Genomic DNA, 6000 nt, shown 5'->3' with positions numbered 1-6000 from the left:
TTTGGAAGCAAGGGCTCTCTAACTCTGGAAACAAGGGTCTTCTCTCTGTTCGAGTTTCTCACTAGATTACAGCTTTTCAGCATCCAGTTGCTCCAGTGTTAGCTCCTCTCCCTCTTTCTTTACTGACCTTGGTGCCGCCATGTTGGTTCCCCTTACACGTCCTCACTTCTTCCTCTTCCCTGACTTGGAAGAAAATTCCAAGATCTGTTCTCAAGTTCTATCAATTGAGAAGTTCTTATAGGGTTTCACTGTGCTGAAAAGGTTGATCTCGTCTGTGCTCCGCGCTGAGGCGTCGCTCACCATGTTTCCACTACTGGCCATGTGGCCCTGCCAGCACCACGTGAGCCTTGCCACTGCTCCTGCTTTTTCTGCCCGCAGCACGACTGGCTAGGAGCAGCTAGGCAGGCCCAATTTGCTGTGGGCCGTGCCGGGCATGGCAATAGCCAGAGATCTGCCGGGATGAACCACACTTCTCATAGAGATATGATGGAACTCCGTTTATTCTATTGTCAGACCCATAGTTATACCCTAATTCCCCAAGCACGCATAAGCAAGCTCCATACTATTGGGTTACAGCTACTGTTCACGCAGCCTTTGATAGCAAGCGAATGGTTACAGATTCATATGCACGCGACTAACTAACGTAAGTCTTTCTCTTTCTATGGTCAGCATCCCCCTCCCCAACATCCTGTTGCTTGCCACATCAGCATTGCTGCTCTCTTTTTTCCCTAGTCAAGGACAGTTCACTAATATAGCTTGGATTGTGCACGTATACATGTCCCTATTCACTCAGCCATTTCCCTACACGTGGTGCTGGCTGCAGCGCCACGTCCCCGTGGCCACACCCAGCATGGCCGCGGCCACACATGGCTGCAGCCGCGCCGAGATGGTCCCTGGCAGCCGTGGTGGCACATGGCCACGTGGCCACTCCCAGCGCCAGGGGGGCTCCAGCTGTGGCACCTCCCCACCCCTTGGAAAAAGAAGAGACCTGTGCATGTTTTTTCCTTCTTAAATGTGTCATAACAGAGGTGTTACCGACTTCTCTAATTGGGCACCAGCAATATGGCCATCTTCAGAGCCTTCAGGGGTTGGCGTGGCTGGACATAGTAGAAACTTCCAGGAGCTTCTCACTAAGCCACCTCTGTGGCTTTTCCCACTCCCACCAAAGAACCAAGCCATGTAAAACTAACACAGTGATCCTCTAGAGGAACCTGTCTCTCCAGTGGTTATCAGGAATGCCTAGGGAAATAGCTGGCATGTGTAATGATGTAATTACGTTAACTAAAACGGAATAATACAGACCGTCCTTTCACAAAAACAACTTTTCTCTCCCTAGAATGCTCCCATTCCTCCATCCTTGTGACAATAAATTGACTTTGTGTTGGGGAAGGCAAGAGAAAGACCAGCTACATAATTATACTTTCAAATTTCCTGCTTCTTAGTCAGCAGAACACTAAGTACAAATAAAATTTAAGTGATATTCTTTAACACTGAACAGCACTTACATAAGAAGGAGTGTGCTGCATTTCCTTCTCAGGTAGGTCAGCTTGCCCCTTAGTGCTCTACTACCTGTTAGGCTGGTAAGTAACTTTGTAGAATGCAAAATCCAAAGTGAGGGCAAGAATCATAAAGCTTTCAAACTGAAAAGGATAACAAGATGAATCAGTGACTAGAAAAGTTAAAAGGAATTAACTAACTATCCTATGACATCTTAAAGTAGCACCATATGAATCAACTGCCTCAGATACATACGAATTCTGATCAGTAGTTTTAAAAAATTAATTTAAATGTGTGTTCTGCTTCTGTTGTTAGGATTAGCTTTACAGGTCACAATCCCATTTGTAATACTGAATCTCACAGGTTTGTGGGGCACAACTTCCCTTTAACCTTCCACGTTTGCCAAAAAAGATTGCATTTATCTATTTATTTTCTAATTTTATTCCTTATTACAACCTATGCTTACTTGTTATTAGCTTGGTATCCTTAAACCCCCATAAAAATAGGCCCTATTTCTGTGATTTTCCCCTCCTCTAGTACAAAGTAGCATTTATCAACCAAAACCAGTTACTCTCTATTCTGCTCTTGACAGGCAGCACTGATGTCAGAGGACTTTTGACCCTCTTGAAGGCAGATTATAACAAATACATCACTGTCTTAACCAGTGCAGAGCATCCACCCAAACTCCCTGAAAGCAATCATGAGAAACTTAAACTTGTTCCTGTCATTGCAGTCTCTCTTTTGGTTACAGACTAAGTGGTTTCTCTTCATAATCAGTCTCAACATCAGTTATTTTTGTGGTTGCATTGTATATGATCATGTGCACTCTCTTTTCAATCATAGTAAACTTCTGTAGCAGAGAGTATCTGAACTTGGGTCCTGAAGTTTTCAATTATAAAACACTCTCCCTAACCACCTATGCCCAGTCACCCACAAGACCAGGAGTCCTAACTGTGCTCCCTGGACAGTGTTTGTCAGTATCTGAGTTCACTCTATTGGAAAGAAAGAGTGAACTGGTTTTTAGTGGTGCTGATGAGCTCAAAAAACAAATGCAGAGTACTCTTGGGTACACATGGGTAAAAGCTTGGGGGTTTTTTTAGAGATTTTGCAGAGGTAGGTTACTGATTTTGTGTGCCCAAGCAAACAGGATTACTGTTTCCTAAAATACAAGTACTGCTGTTGTTACAAAGGCTCTGGGAACTTGCAAAGTTATCCAAGTCAAAAATGGAAAAACTCCAGGGTCTTTGGACTTGTTATGGCTTAACCCCAGCCAGCAACTAAATACCATGCAGCTGCTCACTCACATAGGTAAAAGTGAGCCATGTGAAAACTGCCCTCTGAGCTCACAAACAAGTTACTTAGATAATTTAAAAAAGATATTATGAAGTTGATGTTGTAATCTGGTAAAATGAAAGTTAATACCTGCAGTTCTAGATGTGATTTCAAATGTGTATCCTTGATTTTTACTGGATCTCTCAAAAACCCCAATAAAATGAAACCATTTGTGGTCTACATAAGCAAAAACTGTCCAAGAAATTGAAGCTGATTCAGAATTGGATGTTTTGTTATGGGTAAAGATCAGGCTCTTTACCTCTTTACAATTAAGTTTTGTTGTGAAACTTAAGATTCTTCTATGAAAGAGTGCTGATACCATCCTCACATTAACCACAGAGCTGGGTCACAGTGATGCATATGATGCATATGAGTAAAATCATGTCAAATCCCAAATTTATGAGGATTTTTATGAGTACATCTGGAACTTAGTCTTAGAAAATGAAAAACGATGAAAAAAAGTCATGACCTTATCATACTCTGAAGTGGGATAAAAAAGAGAAATTGCAATCAGCTAGGTAACATTTTGAATAATGGACATAGAACTGAAATCTGAAGTGGAAAAAGTCAGGAAAATTGCTGTAAAAAAAAAAAAAGAGAGATCACTAGAGCTATTCATAGAGCACATGTTCCCTTTCATTGAGATATCTCTCTGAGTAAGTTGGGATGGGTTGGTTTGCCTTTGCTGATCCTGAGGTGACAGGCTAGCTCCACCGTTTTACATAGTCCATGAAACTGTGAGCTGTAAGGCCAAACATCAACTAAACATAAATCAATAAATCCAAGCAGCTGGACAAAAGCAAACTAAGAACTGTAGCAAACAGATTAACACATGAAATATTTACTCCATTCATCACAGGAAAAAACTGCAGCTGGAGAACTGGAGAACACTTTTGTGTTTCTAGAAAAATGTACCCATTTCGACAGAGAAAGCTATGCAAATTGGAGAGGTCTGGTAAATGTAACTCATGAAAAACACTTGTATGAATTATTGGATAATTTTGGTCTCTAAAAGTCCATTTTCAGCCCCCTGATTCTTGATAATTTAACATTTATCTTTTTGGATTGACACAGAAAATAATTATTATTCTATTTACAGCTAAGAGTTAGTGTATGGTGCAAAAGCTTGTCTTCCTGAAAATGATTTATTGCAAATTTCCAAAACAAATACAAAATGGATCTTTTGACTCATCCATTTTATGGGGAAATACAGTGTGCAGTCTAAATTGAGAAAATGAATGTTCTGTTACAAATATGTTCTGTTGAAGGGAATATCAGACTATATACAAAAGAAGGAAAATGCAGATTTCTAATTTAACTGAAATCAAGCACTTATTTCAGAATAAATGACTTGGAAAGGCTTCATATCTTATTCTCTCCTATGCAGTTCTTTGTTTGAAAAAAGAAAATCAACTTTTTTTATCATCTATTGTAGTAAGAGAATCTCTGTTTCAACAATATCGGAAAGAACACCAATGCAGGCAACAGACAAGTGATTTAAAACAGATGTGAAATTCCCTCTGTGTAGAAAATTATAGGCACTGGTGATGACATTAGATGCATATGACTAATCACAGTTAATGCTTGCTGTTGCCAATTAGCTTTATTAGCACAAGCAATTTGAGCACAGCATGACATTACTTTAATTACTGTAAGCAGCTTGTTCATTTATTGAGCAGTATGCATTTAGAAAAGGGTTATTCTACCTGAAAATTAATCACAACCCTCTTTATCATTAGAATTTCAGGAACACTGAGGAAGAAAGACTTTGCCATGCAAATAGAAAAAATGGGTGATGAAAGTCTGGCAGTAATTTTAGTATTTTACTACTATTTTACTTTCTTATAAAAAGACAAAAGCTATTGTATGATTTCTGTCTGAAAGCTGGACATGAGTGAGACAAAATTACTACCATTAGAGTTAAGACAAGACATTATGACCATTAGGTGGTAGCAATGCAAAAAAAATCTTATAAAAGTGTGCAGCAAAAATAAGGCTAAAAGTATCTAGGACAGAAAAACCCCAATACAGACTCCAAGCTGCACAAGAAACTAATTTTCTCCTTTTCATATCATGTGAAGATAAATTTGTTATCTGTGACATAGGTAAACATTTGCATATCAGAATACAGTCTTCAAAGGGCGGAGGATGCAGCATTTCACTAGCAAAATGCAAAAAGAGTCATCGTACAATTATGTTACTCAAAATTGCTATGGCAAATGAAACAGAGCTGCATTATGACCTGATTGCATTTGCACCACCCCACTGCCTCACAAAACTATTGCAGGAATGAAAATCATGGTGTTGTGGAAGCAAGAATTCAAAATAAGATTTCTTTTTTCCTTTGTAGTTTCTCGTAAGACTTTAAAATATCTCAGAAATTTATATTTCTTAATTCAAAAGGTAATAGATTCAAGAATCAGAACATACCTCTCCTATATTTTATGTCTGTAGATATTTTGAGCTTGGATCAGGAATCATATTATCCATGTTTTACAATAACTATTTGCAATCTTTCTTTTAATCCTTCTGTTGCAAATCTTGTTTTGGACAAGATATTCACTGTTCAAAAATTAACTTAGGTCTTAAAGAGAGTCCTTAGCAGTTGTTGGCTTCTGCGCTGCTGTTACTCTTCTGTTCATCCACAGTTCTTGCAGAAGCAGTACTGCTAGAGGAAGTAACGTCAGTGGCTTGTGCTGTGTGGGCTTCTGTGGCATGGCCACACATAATCAGCCATGGACTCTGCTGAGTGCAGCGAATTCCTGCTGTGGGATGAAAAAGGAGCAGCTGAGTAAAGGCCAGCAAGGCTGACAGGCTGGCTTGCCCATGGTGGTGTAACCAGGTAAGGCTCGTGAGACCTGGAAGAGGTTGCAGTGAGATGCGGAAGTGTCAGGCTGGATGGAGCTGGGTGGCCAACAGCTGCTGAACATGAGCCCGCAGTGCCCAGGTGGCCGAGAAAGCCAATGGCATCCTGGCCTGTATCAGGAACAGTGTGGCAAGCAGGACCAGAGCAGTGATTGTCCTCCTGTACTCAGCACTGGTGAAACCATGCCTCGAATTCTGTGTCCAGTTTGGGGCCTCTCACTGGAGGGAGAACACTGAGGTGCTGGAGTGTGTCCAGAGGAGGGAAGCAGAGCTGGAGAAGGATCTGGAGCAGAAGTCTTGAGAGGA

General features: G+C 40.5%; 1 long non-coding RNA gene across 1 annotated transcript in view; it reads right to left on the bottom strand.

The window, feature by feature from the left end:
* Positions 1-727: 727 nt before the first annotated feature.
* The window catches only part of LOC116445889, a 36693-nt gene continuing 31420 nt past the window's right edge, over positions 728-6000 (bottom strand). Inside the window, exon 8 of the long non-coding RNA XR_004240924.1 lies at positions 728-5594. This is a non-coding gene — a long non-coding RNA (uncharacterized LOC116445889). The remainder of the gene's footprint in view (positions 5595-6000) is intronic.

Source organism: Corvus moneduloides, chromosome 6, assembly GCF_009650955.1.
Source record: "Corvus moneduloides isolate bCorMon1 chromosome 6, bCorMon1.pri, whole genome shotgun sequence".
In the NCBI taxonomy this organism is placed as follows: Eukaryota; Metazoa; Chordata; class Aves; order Passeriformes; family Corvidae; genus Corvus; species Corvus moneduloides.
Note: the sequence above shows the minus strand (reverse complement) of the source record. Positions and strands in the feature narration are given on the sequence as shown.